At 40.4% G+C, this 18,374-nt stretch overlaps 1 long non-coding RNA gene across 1 annotated transcript in view; it reads left to right on the top strand.

The window, feature by feature from the left end:
* Window positions 1-17,445, top strand: part of LOC109027962 (uncharacterized) — a 99,842-nt gene extending 82,397 nt beyond the window's left edge. Inside the window, exon 3 of the long non-coding RNA XR_008667826.2 lies at window positions 17,356-17,445. This is a non-coding gene — a long non-coding RNA (uncharacterized lncRNA). The remainder of the gene's footprint in view (window positions 1-17,355) is intronic.
* Window positions 17,446-18,374: the final 929 nt, after the last annotated feature.

Raw genomic sequence — 18,374 nt, 5'->3', positions numbered from 1 at the left:
CACCTCCCGGGTTCAAGCGATTCTCCTGCCTCAGCCTCCCGAGTAGCTGGGACTACAGGCGTATGCCACCACACCTGGCTAATTTTGTATTTTTCATAGAGATGGGGCTTCACCATGTTGGCCAGGATGGTCTTGGTCTCTTGGCCTTGTGATCCATCCGCCTCGGCCCCCCAAAGTGCTTGAATTACAGGTATGAGCCACAGCGCCCGGCCCACACCCTGTTTTATGAACAACATCAAAATGGCAGAACCATTGCTGACTTAGAGTTCACATGAAGAATGTGCTTTAACAATTCCCAGTACTATCAGTATTGTGAAATAATTCCTCTGAAAGATAAGAATCACTGGCTTCTAGGCGCTTCTTTTCTCTCATCGTCATGTTCTTTTACCCCAGTTTCCTTACATTTTTTTAAATTGTTTCAGAGTTATTTTAGACTGTGAGACAATTATTAAATCAAAATTAATTTATCCAATATCCTTTTATTAGAAGTTTTACTAGAAAATGTATGCTTTTATTTTTTCTTAATCCGGTTCTGTAAAAATGTCTTGTAATTTTATTCGTGTATAATTTTGGTTACTTTAATTTTTAAAGAAAACATTGTTTTCGACTATGGGAGTCAACTCAACATGGCAAAACCATTTCTGAGATGATGATATAACAGGTAGTGAAACAGTTTAAGAAATCCAGAAAAGAAAAACAAAAGAAAACTTGATGTAGGCTTTGCTCTAGATGTCACTGGGTTAGAATGAGTTTAACATTAGTTAAAACTGCTTTGAGTTGTTCGGATACTTAAGATTGCCATTTTTATCTTGAAAGCACTAGTGGTAAATCATCCAAGAGCACTAGGATTGTGATAAAGAATTTGTGAGGTTTGGTGGATCCACCGCCACCCCTGCACCACCTTCCCATGATGAGCTATCACTAATAAATTCTGGATATTTAGATATTATGCCAGCCATGTAATCAGATTTATTTAATTGGGCCAGGCAGGTGTGTATTTACTTTAGAAAAAATGAAAAAAAACAAGATTTATGAGAAATATTTGAAGGCAGTAAACTGTGGCCAACTCTTATCAGTTGGTGTTTCTACAAGTTCAGAATATTTTAAACCTGATTTACTAGACCTGGGACTTTTCAACGTGGACTAATTATTTACTCAAAGATATAGATGTGAAAATTTTAGGCAACCTTCTAAACCTTTTTCACCATGGATGAAACTATAACTTAAAGAATAATACTTAGAAGGATTAATTGGAAATCAGAGTTTGAAATAAAACTTGGACCACTTTGCATACACTCTTCTCACTTGACGTTTTAGCTGCATAATATGTACTTTGAGTATAACATTAAGCTTTAACAAATATTTAAAGACAAAGAAACCACATCAATAAAATACTAAAAGGCTCATTTTATATTTCTTTTAGATGTTTTAAATACTTGCAATGGATTAAAAATGATGATTAAAAGGTTGCTTGTAACACAGTTTTGCCTGCTAAATTCTCCACATTTTGTAACCTGTTTTATTTCTTTGGGTGTAAAGCGTTTTTGCTTGCTATTGTGATATTGTATGTGTTTTGTCCCAGTTGTATAGTAATGTTTCAGTCCATCATCCAGCTTTGGCTGCTGAAATCATACAGCTGTCAAGACTCGCCTTTGTTTCTGTTAGACTGATTTTCAGTTCTGTACCGAGTATCTTCAGTACTGTAGAAAAGATGTCACTTTCCTTTTTTTTTTTTTTTTTTTTTTGTGAGACGGAGTCTCGCTCTGTCGCTGAGGCTGGAGTGCAGTGGTGTGATCTCGGCTCACTGCAACCTCCCCCTCCCAGGTTCAAGTGATTCTCCTGCCTCAGCCTCCCTAGTAGCTGGGACTACAGGCACCCGCCACCACGCCCGGCTAATTTTTTGTATTTTTAATAGAGACGGGTTTCACCATGTTAGCCAGGATGGTCTCGATCTCCTGACCTTGTGATCTGCCTGCCTCAGCTCCCAAAGTGCTGGGATTACAGGCGTGACCCACCGTGCCCTGCCCACTTCTTCCTTTAAGGGTGTTTTGTAATATATATAAGGACTAGAACTGTGTTTTTAAAGAAAAGCATTAAAGTTTGACGATATACTACCTGTGCTTTCACCATTCAAAGTGCTGTTTAGTAGTTGAAACTTAAACTATTTAATGTCATTAAATAAAGTGACAAAAATTTTTCACCGGCGCAGTGGTTCACGCCTGTTATCCCTGCACTTTGGGAGGCCAAGGCGGGTGGATCACGCGGTCAGGAGATCAAGAACATCCTGGCTAACACGATGAAACCCTGTCTCTACTAAAAATACAAAAAATTAGCCAGGCGTGGTGGCGGGCGCCTATAGTCCCAGCTACTCGGGTGGCTGAGGCAGGAGAATGGTGTGAACCTGGGAGGCGGAGCTTGCAGTGAGCCGAGATAGCGCCACTGCCCTCCAGCCTGGGAGACAGAGTGAGACTCCATCTCAAAAAAAAAAAAAATTTTTTTTAAGTTACCTTCCTCTTATTCTAATATATTGTTTGTACCCGTATACCTGTCTACCTTAATAACTGGATATGTTGTGTTAAAGTGTATTCTTTTGCTTTCTATCTATATATGATTGCATTTTCCTCATCTAAAGTAGCTGATTGTAGAATGAACAGTTCAGGAGTAATATATATACTACTTACCCATATCTTTCTATATATATATGTATAAATCTTCAAGACTCCGCCTCAAATGTCACCTCTTCCAAGAAGTTCCGTGATTCCTCCAAGCCAGAAATAATCTGTTTCTGTGCCAAACCTCTTAGTATACTTGATTCTCTCATATCACTCACTATATATTTTGTATTTGGGTTATTTGCATCCTTTTCTGTCTTACTTTCTAGACTGCAAGTCGCCCATTCAGTCTTATTCATAAAAGAACAACCATAGGATTTGAGTGTGTGAATGCTCGGAATATGTTTTCTGAATGAATGCAATGATTGTGTTAATCAGCTTTCACTACGATGATGTTGTGTTTTAAGAGAAAGTTCAGTGGCTTGCAGCAACAAGCATTTATTTCTCCCTTGGAGGTCATGGGCAGTCTGCAGCAGTGCTGCTCCAGGCTGCCTTTGGCTTCACATATGCTTCCTGTGTCTTTAGTCTGGGACTCAGGCTGATGGAGATACTTTATCTAGAATGCGCACTTTCCATAGTGGATGGAGAGTGGATGGAAGATTAGTGAAAAATCTCTAAGAACCTTTTTTTTTTCTCCTGTGACCTGGAGTGCAGTGACGTGATCTCAGCTCACTGCAACCTCCAACTCTGGTTCAAGCGATTCTCCTGCCTCAGCCTCCTGAGTAGCTGAGATTACAGGCATGCGCCACCATGCCCAGCCAATTTTTGTATTTTTAGTAGAAACACGGTTTCACCATGTTGGCCAGGATGGTCTCGATCTCCTGACCTTGTGATCTGCCTGTTTCAGTCTCCCAAAGTGCTGGGATTATAGGCATGAGCCACTGCACCCAGCCTCCAAGATTCTTTAAGCCTGCAACTATCAGGAGTCGCTACTTCCTTCATTCCATTAGCCACAGCAAGTCAGCCAGCCTAACGCAACTTCGCTTGGAAGTACATTCCTCCTGGGGGTAGGGGCAGGACAGGTGCAGAGGGGAGAGGAAATATTTGCAGAAAAATAATACAATTCACCCCAAAGATAATGAAGAATTTGGAGTGGAAAAGAAGCAGAACCAGAGAGGAGACTCAGTGCTGTAGCAAAGGTGCCACCAAGCTAAGTAGCTGCCCTCCAAAAGTGTTCACATTAAATGTCCATCCTTATAAATGCTCTAGTTGGAGAGTTGTCATACATGTAGCTTTAGCCTGCTTGAAAAAATATACACAGGTGGAGGAAAATACAGATCAGCTATAGAAAAACATGCAGGCTTAAAACCTTGGAAGAAAACCTAGGCAATACCATTCAGGACATAGGCATGGGCAAAGGCTTCATGACTAAAACACCAAAAGCAATCGCAAGAAAAGCCAAAATTGACAAATGGGATCTAATTAAACTAAAGAGCTTCTGCACAGAAAAAGAAACTATCATCAGAGTGAACAGGCAACCTAGAGAATGGGAGAAAATTTTTGTCCCACAAGCACTGCTGACAAAGTGCTTGCCCTTTGTCAGTCTGCCCATCTGACAAAGGTTTAACATCCAGAATCTACTAGGAACTTAAACAAATTTGCAAGAAAAGAAAACAACCCCATCAAAAAGTGGGTGAGAGATATGCACGGACACTTCTCAAAAGAAGACCTTTATGAGGTCAATAAACATATGAAAAACAGCTCACCATCACTGGTCATGAGAGAAGTGCAAATCCAAACCACAATGAGATACCATCTCACACCAGTTACAGTGGTGATTATGAAAACGTCAGGAAATGACAGATGCTGGCAAGACTGTTGAGAAATAGGAACACTTTTACACTGTTGGTGGGAGTGTAAATTAGTTCGACCACTGTGGAAGACAGTGTGGCAATTCCTAAAGGATCTAGAACCAGAAATACCATTTGACCCAGTAATCCTATTACTGGGTATATACCCAAAGGATTACAAATCATCCTACCAAGAAGACACATGCACATATATGTTTATTGCAGCACTATTTACAATAGGAAAGACTTGGAACCAACCCAAATGCCCATCAATGAGAGACTAGATAAATAAAATATGGTACATGTACACCATGGGATACTATGCAGCCATAAAAAAGAATGAGTTCATGTCCTTTGCCGGGACATGGATGAAGCTGGAAGCCATCATTCTCAGCAAAGTAACACAGGAACAGAAAACCAAACACATTGATAAGTGGGAGTTGAACAGTGAGAACACATGGACACAGGGAGGGGAGGGAGAGCATTAGGACAAATACCTAATGCATGCAGGGCTTAAAACCTAGATGATGGGTTGATGGGTGCAGCAAACCACCATGGCACATGTATACCTATGTAACAAACCTGCACATTGTGCACGTGTATCCCAGAACTTAAAGTAAATATGTATATACATGTAAAGAATATAAATATAATAAAATAAAAATAAAAATGGAATTGGTATCCTTCAGTGAAGTGATCCAGGAGAAATGAAAAAGAAGGCTAATCTATTTGGGATCCATGTTTCTTGGAAGATAAAGACAAAGTAACTCAGAGATTACATCAACAATTTCTCCTGCTGACAGCTTCCAATCAAAAGCAAATAGCATGCACATATTTGTCAGGGTCATTGGCAATGGTTCTCCAGCTATTTTGCCCCTTATCATACTTCATTGTGCGTTTTTCCTTCCTGCTACTTGCTTTATCTATTTCCTGCCCCTTCTCTGGGCTTTCTTTTTCTTCTGTGAGTTGCCACACCATTAAGAGGTGGTGTTAAACATGCTATATGGTGTGATATATTATTAATAAATGGAAAATGAAACTACATTTCAGGATGTTGGTTGGGGTTCATAACAAAAAAGAGACTAACAAGCAGGCCTTCCCCCAGGGAACTCAGAACGGATAGCTCTTTTCCCCATCTGACGCAGGCTTAGGGAACAAATGTAGGGGACAATCTTAATGGAATAAAGTTTCTTCTTAAAAACTTTAAAACATCTTTATTGGGATATAATTCACATGTCAGAAAATTCACTCATTTAAAGTGTACAAGTCAGTGGCTTTAATATATTCAGAGCTGTGCAGCCATTGCCACCATCTAAATTTATAGCGTCTTCATCAACTCAAAAAAAAAAAAAAAAGAATTCCATACCCACCAGTGACCTTTCCCTATTAACTACCCTCTAACCCTAGGCAATCACTAATCTACTTCTGTCTCTATAAATTTGCCTATTACGAACTTTGCTTAAAAAACAAATCATATAATATGTGGTCTTTTGCCACTTCTTTCTTTCACCTAGCATATGTTTTCAAGACTCAGCCATGTCATAGCATGTGTCAGTACTTCATACTTTTTTTTTTTTTGAGACAGAGTTTCGCTCTGTCACCCAGGCTGGAGTGCAGTGGTGCAATCTCGGCTCACTGCAACCTTCAGCCTCCTGAGTAGCTGGGATTACAGGCACGTGCCACCATTCCTGGCTAATTTTTGTATTTTTAGTAGAGACAGGGTTTCACCATGTTGGTCAGGCTTGTCTGAAACTCCTGACCTCATAATCTGCCTGCCTCTGCCTCCCAAAGTGCTGGGATTACAGGCATAAGCCACTACGCCCAGCCAGTACTTCATATATTTTTATGGCTGAATAGTATTCCATTGTTTGGCTATACCACATTTTGCTTATCCATTCATCTGTTGATGGACATTTGAGTTGTTTTCACTTTTTGGCAATTATGAATGCTGTTGCTATGAGCACTTGTGTACAAGATTTTGAGTGAACATATATTTTCATTTCTCTGACGTATATACCAAGGTGTGGAATTACTGGGTTGTATGCTAACTCTATGTTTAACCTTTTCAAGGACTGCCAAACTGTTTTCCGTAGCAATGGCACCATCTTATATTCTCATCGGCATTGTGCAGGGTTCTGAATGTCTCCACATCCTCACCAACATTTGTTATTATCTGTCTTCTTGATTCCAGCCACACTAGTGTAACTGCCCAATGCGTTCACCTTGCCTGCTGCCTAGTGGGAGCCAGTTTATCAAGACAGGGGAATTGCAATGGAGAAAGAGTAATTTATGCAGAGCTGGCTGTGTGGGAGACCAGAGTTTTATTATTACTCAAATCAGTCTCCCCGAGCATTTGAGGATCAGAGTTTTTAAAGATAATTTGGTGGATGGGGCTTAGGAACTGGGGAGTGCTGATTGGTCAGATTGGAGTTGGAATCATAGGGGGTCGAAGTGAGCTTTTCTTGCTTCTTCTGTTCTTGGGTGCAATGGTAGAACTGGTTGAGCCAGGTTACAGTCTGGGTGGTGTCAGTTGATCCATTGAGCGCAGGGTCTGCAAAATATCTCAAGCACTGATCTTAGGTTTTACAATAGTGACGTTATCCCCAGGAGCAATTTGGGGAGGTTCAGACTCTTAGAGCCAGAGACTGCATGACCCCCTAAACCATAATTTCTAATCTTGTAGCTAATTTGTTAGTCCTGCAAAGGCAGACTGGTCCCCAGGCAAGAACAGGGTCTTTTTGGGAAGGGGTATTATCAATTTCGTTTCAGAGTCCAACCATGAACTGAATTCCTTCCCTAAGTTAGTTCTGACTACACGCAGGAATGAAAAAGAAGAGCGTAAACCTTAGAAGCAAGGTGGAGTCGGTTAGGTCTGATTTCTTTCACTGTCATAATTTCCTCAGTTAAAGTTTTGCAAAGGCAGTTTCGCTAGTGCTATATCATGGTGGTTATGATTTGCACTTCCCTAATGACTAATGTTGGGCATCATTTCATTTACTTATTTACAGTTTATATATCTTCTTTACAGAAGTTTCTACTCAAAGACTTTGCTCATTTTCAATTAGGTTATTTATTATTGAGTTGTAAGAGTTCTTTATGTATTCCCAATAACAGCCACTCATCAAATAAGTGATTTGCAAGTATTTGCAGTGCCATAAATGGCATGGAGGTACCCACCCCAGCATGTCCCATTCTGTGGGTTGCTTTTTCATTTTCTTGATCATCTCATAGAATGAAGTTCTTCTGTCGTCTTACCTTATTTTTTCTTTCTTTTTTTTTTTTTTTTTTTTTTTTGAGACAGGATCTCATTCTGTTGCCCAGGTTAGAGTGTGCTGGTGCTGGCGTGATCATACAGCTCACCACAGCCTTGAATTCCTGTGCTGAAGCAATACTCCTGTGTCAGCCTCCCATGTAGCTGGTACCACAGGTGTGTACCACCACACTTGGTTAATTTTTTAAATTTTTTTTTAAAGTCAGGGTCTCACTTTTGTTGCCCAGACTGGTCTTGAACTCTGGGCTCAAGCAATCCTCCTGTCTTGGCTTTCCACAGTGCTGGGATTACAGGCATGAGCCACCAAAACCCGCCTGTCTTTGCTCTTGGAATTGACTTTTTTCATGGCACTGCCTCTGTGCTGCTTCTGCTGCACTAAGATGCTGGGTTTGGGACTGCTGAAAGCTATGGCCTCACATGCTTTTGTCCCCAGATCTTGACTTCTGTGTTCAATTTGTCAGCATGAAGGAATTAAATTAGCCCCGACTGTGACTGTACCTCCATAAAAAGCAAAAGTAATCCCACTTTCTCTGTTTGCGTAGCAGCTATAGTCCTGAACAAGTCACCGAACAATGAGTCAGCCCAGCTGTGGCCTGGAGCCTTTGGGGCAATTTCTGCTTCACTTTGATGGACCCCTTTGCACCCCAGCTGGAGTCAAGGTTGCCAAAGCCTTTCAGATTAGAGTAAAAGCTCAGGTGCTCCTTCTCTGGGTCACATCACCATGATATTCGTTCTGTGTTGTGTTACGAAATTATTTAACTCTTCACATTTAGTTTCAGATAATCCAATTAGAAAAGGGTTGGCAGGCACCATGCACACTATACTGCACGGACTTTAAATCAATTGTCTCTCTGGGAGTTGTTTCAGAGGTACCCCAAAAAGCTCTATTATGTCCAATTAACGTTCCATGACCATACCTGCACATTCTCAGTCCTCCCTCTATATGAAATGACCTAATTGAAAATGCTAAACCCATGAATTCCCAAGCATGAATGTGCCTTTTTAAACCTAAAATCTCTGGAGATCCCTTTGTGTTCAATATGCAAGAGGGCTTTGGTGTGCAAAGCCTGCTTTCAGTTTCAGGCAGTCTTTCAATTAGCAAATGTAAGCATGTAGGGAGCTATTAAAGGTCAAATGTTCTTAACTTCATTATTAAAACTGACTCAAAGCACACAGAAATTAGGAGCCGTTTATGGAATTCTCAGAGCTGTCGGGCCTGCCATGGACAGACTTACAAATATTAGTTTCACCACTCTCGAAACTGTGCAGTTGGGCGGACTCCATGATTGATGACAACACTTACTATCTTAGGTAGGTTTCTGGAACAGGTCCTGAGACCTGTCTTTTAATAGTGTTCTGAGGAACCACATCTGTAAAGGGGTGCAGGTTCCAGGCCTGGGCACAGAAGGAAGTTGAGCTGCGATGTAGTTGTTCAGAGGCCTCAGTCAACCCCACGGGGAGAGTGCAGCTGGAAAGGCCCTTCCGGTTATCCTTAATCAGGCAAGAGGGCTGAATCTTTGTACCTAGCGTGAGCCAATCATTGAATGTGGGCTGGCCCTGTGGTAGGGGTTGACTTTGGGCTAGGCAGCAGCTAGGCAGTTCCTGGGGAGAAACTCAACTGGGAGCTGCCACTAACACTTCTGGCAGCTGGGGGAGTGGGTACCTTGGTCCACCCAGGGACACATGTGCACGTCACTCTCCACCACACACCACCTGTGCCTCATGTTGTAGGCTGCAGTGCCATCAGTGATGTGGAGGACACCCACCGTAGCGTGTCTATTTCCCAAGCCTCTTCATTCCCTCCTCCATCGTCTGCCATCTTTTTTTTTCTCTTTTTTTATATCGTTCGTAGCAAGGTAGGAATTTTCCCTGAACAAAAGTAATGGGTTTTGACCTGTTATATTTAAGCCATGCGTGGTGGTACATACTTGTAGCCCCAGCTACTCGGGAGGCTGCAATGGGAGGATCACTTGAGCTCAGGAGGTCAAGGCTGCAGTGAGCTATGATAGCATCACTGCACTCTAGTTTGAGCGAAAGAGCAAGACCCTGTCTCCAAAAAAATTTTTTTTAATTTAAAAATAAATTAATTTTAGCCTAAAGCTGCCTCCTTATATATTTTAAGTTCAGGCTAGAAGTTTTTCCACGTATAGTACATAGTGAACTGTAGCCTAACTGAATGTGTGAACAGGCTGTAACCTACTCTTGTGCCAGTCACAGAGTTTCAGCCAATCAAAGGTGGATAACTGTTCAAATCGTGTTCAAATAAGTCAAACACCAAGCTGTAACCAATCCAGCTGTTTCTGTACCTCACTTCTGTTTTCTGTACCTTAGTTTCCTTTTTTTGCCCATAAATCCTCTGCAATCCCGTGGCAGCACTGCAGTGGCTCTGAACCTATTCTGCTTTGGAGGACTGCTCAGTTCATAAATCATTCTTTGCTGAATTACACTCTGTTAAATTTAATTAGTCTGAAGTTCTTTCAACAGCCCAGAGGAAAGGGCCAATGGCAGCTGGTGAAAGAGATCGTTCTCAGAACTACATTAATAATTTCTAAATGCAAGCATCTATTATTTTTGTTTTAGGGTCCAATATTTATTCTCAGAAGTTCTCTTTCATGATGATTGACATTCATTCAACAAACCCACATCGCACACAGGCATCTACTGTAGGTAACTGTGTAGTTCAATTTGCTCTTTAATGTCTTGTTGTGCCTTGTTTCCTCCCCATTGCTGCACATGAACCTTGTCTGTGACAGCCCCCACTACCTCAGCCTTTGCCCACAGATGAGGCCATCACTGAACTTCATAGAGAACCTGGTACCCTTCCATCAGCACACTCCTGATGACCTTGGTAAGGCTGCATCTGGGTCTCCTACAGAAACTGACCACCTGTAGGTCATCTGGTCTTACCTAGTATATGCAATCCAGTGTGTCTACTTCCCCAAGCCTCTCCATCTCTTTCTCCGCCATCTGCCCTGGCGGTTCTTGCATTATAGCCTCCTTAGCCTGGGCCATCACCTCTTCTGTGCTTCTGGAAGCCATTTTAGTAGCCAGCTCACACCATCTCCAGGCCTTTCCAAGGTGCTCAATTCTCAGTCTCGAGAGAGCACTCTCAAATTTACATCCTTTCCGTCATCCAGTCTAAAGTTCTGGCCCCTTGATCATCACTCTCAGCATCAAGTCTCTTGTTTGTCCTCAGGCTGTGGCTGCTACATGGGTCAGGAGGTCCTGACCCTCCCCTGGTGTATAATCCCTTTCTCTCTTTATCAGGCCCAGCACATCCTCGGCTAGGGACTAGGTTAGGCAGCAATGTAACTGTATTTATAGGCCTAAGGGTCAAGAGAGGAGGTGGGGGACACATTTTGTCCTGTGGGTAGAGGCTCACCACACTGTCTTCCAGCAATGGGGATGAAGTATTCTTACATTCTTACTAGGGAGGGGTGGCCCACCTCTGCAGACCCAGAGGGTTTAGAGAATTAGGAGTTCCAAGATTGAGGAAAGGAAGGCTCTGGAATCAACCTGGATGTCCCCATCCTAGTATCAGAGTACTGTTCTTTCACACCAGGGTCCTGACCTTGCCAGAGCAGATCTATCTTGGCTGGGAGTTTAGCTTTCCTTGGAGCCCTGCTGTTCTGACAATTAGGTCCTAAGGCTGGTGGTCAGCTTTCTCTGCCTTCACCTAGGAGAGGAGAGCCTCTTTCTATGCTGCAAGAAGGCCCACTGGCTTCTCCACATTTGATTTCCCATGGCCTGTAAATTGCTGTCAGGTTTTCATTTTATTTTCTAAAGTGTCAGACTACGTTAAGGCAGTAGAATTGGATTCCGTTGTCATTATAGGCACTGATTCTTCCAATGTTTTCAAATATCTAATACTTTATACCAGCCACTGCATTTCCTTCTGCTACTATACTATCTCCATTTGCCACTGGTGACAGTTTTAAGAACTAGGCTGTGTATTAATTTCCTTGCACAGTCTGTTCATAAGAAATTACCACAAACTTAAGTGGATTAAAAAATATACATTTAATCTCTCATAGTTCTGGAGGCTATAAATCTCAAATCAAGGTATTGGCAGGGCCATGGTCCCTCTAAACATATGAGGGGAGAATCCTTCCTTACCCCTTCCTGATTCTGGTGGCTCGTGGCATTTCTTGGATTGTGAACACATCACTCAAACCCCTGCCTCCATCTTCATAGGGCCTTCCCCATGTCTCTCTGTCTGTGTGTCTTCCCCTCTTCTTATAAGGATACCAGTCACTGGATTTAAAGCGCACTCTAAATCCAGGATGATTTTATCCCAACAACCCTAACTAATTACATCTACAAAGACACCATTTCCAAACAAGTTATATTCTGAGTTTCCAGGTAGACATGAATTTTGGACGGACACTATTCAACCCGATATAGATGGTCGCTTTATGTCAGGAGCTATTTGTGCTCAACTTACCACCAGTGATGGAATCCTTATTGCCAGCGAGGTGGCAAGTGACCCAGTTCCCAAGCCTCATATTACCTTTTCACCTACCCAACTTTATCAGTTGGTCTCTCCAGGAAGCAGACCCTGAGACTGTTGAGCCTGCAGATTGTTTATTAGGAAATGCTCCCTGTGTCAACACCTGTGGAAGGCCAGGGGGAGATGCCAAATTGGGCAGTGGGAGAAGTGAAGCTGCAGCCACCCCAGGCAACCGCAGAGGGAGTTTTGGAGCTAAAATCGCTGGTCAGAATTGGCCTGTGTTGGGCAGGAATGATTGGATGTTTATTCACTCATATCTATCAGTCACCTGATATGGGATGCCCTGGGAAGGGCTTGACCTTGAACTAGGTGGCTCTTTGCAGATGGAGTAATCCCTGAAGGCACTGACAGTTGAAGGTTTTCTGCTAACAGTCCTTCCAGAAGTAGGCAAGAAGTCCTTCCTTGATGGAGATCTGGGTGGTGTGTCACCATGTCCAACATGAGGACTTAAAACACAGAGATGAGGCTAATGGGGTGAAGGTGGGATTATATTTTGGTGTGCACCATAGACATTCCAAATTCTGAATCTCATGACATAGGACCCATTTGGGGCTCCACTAGCCAATAATTAAGCCCACAAACCTCAGTCAGGACTCATTCAATAACAACAATGTTGAATATATAGCAGGAAAGCCTTCGTAGAGTTAGAAAACACAACAGCTATCACCCTCCGAATTTGAAATTAATGTTGTTATTTTAGAAAAAAATAAACTAATATTCTGGAAAAGTTAACTGGCTTACCCAAAGTTACCAGCTATGGACATGAATATCTATTTCGTTAACGGTTTTTATTTTTCTCATTTTTAAAACGTTCAAAATTTTTAAATTTTTATTTTATTAATGTTTATTTTAAAAATAGAGATGGGATCTTGCTATGTTGCCCAAGCTGGTCTCAAACTCTTGGTCTTAAGTGGTCCTCCTGCCTCAGCCTCCCAAAGTGCTGAGATTACAGGTGTGAGCCACTATGCCCAACAAAAAATTATGAAAAACTTAAACATACAAAAAACTTTGGAGAATAATTTAAGTAATACCCAAGTTCTCACCACCCGACTCTAACAAGTCTTGGTATTTTGTTGACTTTGCTTCAGATACTTTCATTAAAAAAAAAAAACTTAATAAATAGACCTCTCTTTATAGTGTTCTGAACCTTCCTTCCTCCCTTTCTTACAGAAAGAAGTAGTACCATAAATTTGTTGTTTATCATTCCCATGACTTGTTTTTTCATACTGTGTATGAAAGTAATATAAACAATAGCTAATATTATTTTGCATGTTTTTAGGCTTATGTAAATGAATCATGCCAAATGTATCATTCTATAACTTGCTTTGCTCATGCAACATTTTATTTTGAGATGTAACCATGTTGATACATGTAATTCTAGTTTATTCACTTTAATTATTGTATACCATTATCCCATGAATATGCCATATTTATATATGTGCATTCTATTGAAGACATTTGGAAAATTGGGAAATGTTTTCCATTTTCACTTTTATGAACAATGCTACAATGAAACTCTTATTTCTGTCTTGTTTATATTTCTTGGAAGAGGGGTGTATATTTGTAGGTATATTAATATATATTCTATATACAGAATTATATTAATATATATTATATACACGGAATTATTGGTTTTTAGTTTACATGCTTCAGGACCAGGACCAGGATAAGGCAATCAGAGACACAGAGTGCAAAATTTAAGCAGGACTTCCCTCTCAGGTGGCAACCCTATGCTTGCATGATCCTGAGAGTGAGGGCCTCCTTAAATGTGAAGCCCCAGGCACCTCCTTGACCCACCCAGGTCCTGACGCTTCTGAGCATACACTTTCACCTCTAATAATTGCTTCACAAATTGTCCCTCCGCATGTTGGAACCAATTTACGGTCTCATCAGCAATGTATGAGAGTTCCAGTCATACCACATTCTTGTTAAGTGTGATGGAATACTTGAAAATTTTTGGTAATCTTATGGATGTGTTGGTTTAATCTATAGTTCACTTATTACTAGTCAATTTGAGCATGATATTATTGGCCATTCAGGTTTCCTTTTCTGTGAATTGCCTTTCATATTCTCTGCCAATTTCTATTGTATTGCCTATCTTTTTCTTATATTTAAGAAGTATGTGTATATACAGACACATTTATATATACATAAAATATGTATAAACAAAATATGTATAAACAAAATATGTATAAACAAACACATATTTAAATATACATACATATATATATATATTTTTAATATTCAGACAGGATCTTGCTCTGTCACCCTGGAGTACAGTGGTGCAATCATAGCTCACTGCAGCCTCGAACTCCTGGGCTCAAGCAATCATCCCACCTCACCTTCCTGAGTAGCTGGGACTACAGGCATGTGCCACCATCCTAGCTAATTTCATTTTTTTTTTCTTTTTTGGTAGAGATGGAGTCTCACTGTGTTGCCCAGATTGGTCTCAAACTCCTGGCCTTAAACAGTCTTCTTGCCTCAGCCTCCCAAAATGCTGCTATTACAGGCAGGAGCCACTGTGTCTGGGCTGTTTTCTTACTGATTTATGAGATCTTATATTCGAAATCCTAACGTTTTTGTGTTATATAGGGGTAAATATAGATACAGATATCATTGTAGATATATTCTCCCAGTCTTTGTTTTGTCTTTTATAGTCCTTTGTTACACAAAATTGTACATTTTAATATACTCAAGTTATATCTCTTGTTACCTTTTTTATTGTATTTTCTCTCTGCCCTAACCAATGTTGTACAAAATATTTTCATAAGTTTTATTCTAAAGTTCAAATTTTTGCTTTTAACTTTTGAATCTTTACTCCAAACATACTTTTGTATATGGTATACAGCTTTCTATAGGAATAACTTTTTTCCATAAAGATAGAAAAAAGTTTAAAGATTTTTTATAAATTTTGACTCAGGAATTACACTTATTAGAGTTTATCCCAAGGAAAGGAACAGAGATGTATGCAAAGACTTACTAGAGTGATGATCACTTCATCCTATTTATGTGGATGAATTGCAGATACTCTAAATATTTAACAGTGGGAAGATGGGTGAAATAAATTTAGTTACAGTTATGTAATGTAACAGCATAAAGCTATAAAATAATACATTTAAAGAAAATTTAATGACATGGAAATAAATTAATGATAGATCTTAAGTGGAAAGAGACAGTTAAAGCAGTGTACATAGTTTAATGTTATTTTGTGGAAAATATATAAATATACACACAAAAAAGTTGAAATGCTATTTATTAAGCTGTTAGTGGTTGTTATCTCTGGGTTGTGAAATTATGGATGGATGATTTTCTTTCCTTTCCATATCTATATTTTCTTCAATTAATATGCATTACTTTCTTTCTTTTTTTTTGGAGACAGAGTCTCACTCTGTTGCCCAGTCTGGAGTGCAGTGGTGCAGTCTCGGCTCACTGCAGCCTCCACCTCCCGGGTTCAAGTGATTCTCCTGCCTCAGTCTCCCAAGTAGTAGGTATTTTAATAGCAAAAATGGAAAGTTGTTTTAAAACAATCATTCCAAGGAATGAGGTTAACAGAGCACTCATGAGTGCTTAATGTGGAATAAATCATCTTTGTCATCTAGTACCGTAGTTAGAAGGATTGAAAGCCCAGAATCTTCACGACAGAACTGAAGTCAAACGTTCTGCTTGATGGTCTTCTGTATTTCCATGGTCCCATGTCCTGATTTGGGATTCAGAAAATATGACTGTCATAACCCTGTAGGTTATGGATGCCTGCTGAAACCTTATGGAGGCTCAATTCCATATCTTAATCATTTTAATTCTGATTTATTTTTACAGAAGTAGGAATCAAGTTTGTGGTTCAACAACAATTTAGTGAGGCAAATGTAGTCATTCTGGTAGTTATGAAAGGTGTTGCCTGCCTTGAGATGAGGCGGGAAGGCTCTTATCAGCCAGGGGATGTCATACATGACTTGAAGACGCTTGCTGTTGAAATCCTGTGATTAGCAGGAAGTCCAAAATTTCCTCCTGACCCAAATAATCCAGGTTTTCTCAAACACCAAATAAAACCTGGCCTTGGTTTGACCCTTTTGAGAGATGCTTTCATTTCTTTTTCCATCACCAGTAGGACACCCATGCAGTATGCTTTATGTAAAAAATATCCTGAAAAATAAAATGAAACAATTTTAATTTTTTACATTTGGAAAAGATTTTAAAGCATCCAGAAGTACCAAGATTAATTTAATAGATAAATTGGGCCAGGCACAGTGGCTCATGCCTATAATCCCAGCACTTTGGAAGGCTGAGGTGAGCGGATCGCCTGAGGTCGGGAGTTCAAGACCAGCCTGACCAACATGGAGAAACTCCATCTCTACTAAAAATACAAAATTAGTTGGGTGTGGTGGCGCATGCCTGTAATCCCACCTACTCGGGAGGCCGTGGTAGGAGAATCGTTTGAACCTGGGAGGCGGAGGTGGTGAGCTGAGATCGCACCACTGCACCCCAGCCTGGGCAACAAGAGTGAAACTCTGTCTCAAAAAAAAAAAAAAAAAAAAAAATACATTGAACCCAGTGGTGTGCTAGTCAGTGTTAGTAACTAGCACTCCCTAACTCTCCAGAGGAAAACACAGCATTTGCTGGTTTGTAGCATTGGCTGATTTCTTTCGTGTAAATGCTTCCACCATGACTGATTCCAAGCTACCCCCCTGACACCATTGAATGGGCAGATGGGGAAGAGATACACATGATCAGCTTGCCTGGTGTGATCCAGCTCCAGGCTGGAGTGCAGTGGCGTGATCTCAGCTCACTACAACCTCTGCCTCCCGGGTTCAAGCAATTCTTCTGCCTCAGCCTTCTGAATAGCTGGGATTTACAGGCACATGCCACCACTATTTTTTGTATTTTTAGTAGAGACAGAGTTTAGTAGAGACACGGCTATTTTTTGTATTTTTAGTAGAAACAGGTTTTCACCATGTTGGCCAGGCTGGTCTTGAGCTCCTGACCTCAGATCATCCACCTGCCTCAGCCTCCCAAAGTGCTAGGATTACAGGCATGAGCCACCATGCCCGTCCGGGCATTTCTGGTTATACCCAATAACCATAAATAATAAATGTTAATAATTTAGCAGTTTTGCATTTTTTTTTACAAAATAAATAAAACAGTAATTATGCTGAGGTACTCTGTTTCTCTCCACAGATTCATTTCCTCACCTTCCTCCCCCAGCAACAACCATTATCAAGAATGTGGTATGTATTCTTTTAGACCATGTTTTTGCACTCTTCCCACATGTATATGTATGCAAAAGAATACATAGCTATGCTTTGCATATTTTAAATTTTTATCTAATGCTATCATGTTGTTCATGTTCTTCAACTTCCTGTCCGCTACAATAATATGTTTTAAAAATCTATTCATGTTAATACATGCAGATGCAGTTCATCTATTTTAACTGTTGACTGTACTCTATTGTATGAATATCACAATTTATTCATCGCTCCTCTTACAATGAACATTCATATTGTTTCTAATTTTTTGCTAATACAAATGATGTTTTAATGACCTTTGAGGCATGTCTGAGTATATAAAGTTACTAGACCTAGAATTGAAATGAATGAGTTGCAGGGAATACTTATTTTCTACTTTAGTAATACTGACAAATTGTTCTCCAAGTAGTTGTTCCAATTTGCACTCCTTCCAGAAATATATGAGAGTTTCTCATTTCCCATATCCTTGTCAATTCTTGATATCACCAGGCTTTTAAAGTGTGGCCAAACTTAGGGTATGAAATGATGCGTTTTTTTGACTTTCATTTCCCAGACTACTAGTTAGATTGCTCATTGTACTAGTTAGTGTAAAGGCTAAGCAGCTGTAACAAAGAGACCTCCAGATATAGTAATCTAGGTAAGAATTTCAATAAAAAAGATCTTTTTGTTACTTAATCTTATGTTGGCTAGTCCAGGCTGGTAGGAGGGCTCTGCTCCACACAGTCACTCAGGGATCCTTCCATTTGCTACAGTGCTATTCCTTAGGTCATCAACCTTGTCTTCCTGGTTGAAGTCAGGTTGTTGCCACATACCAGCTTTTGGAAAAAAAGACAAGCTCAGGAAAAGCAATTTCCTTGCAGACAAATAAGGCAGAAGTTGCACACATTTCTTCCAGTCACATTTCATTGGCAAGGACTTAGTCTCATGAATAGGAAATATATGTGTCTGGCT

This window comes from Gorilla gorilla, chromosome 7 (assembly GCF_029281585.2).
Source record: "Gorilla gorilla gorilla isolate KB3781 chromosome 7, NHGRI_mGorGor1-v2.1_pri, whole genome shotgun sequence".
Taxonomy (NCBI): domain Eukaryota; kingdom Metazoa; phylum Chordata; class Mammalia; order Primates; family Hominidae; genus Gorilla; species Gorilla gorilla.
This window is presented reverse-complemented; position numbering and strand designations above follow the sequence as displayed.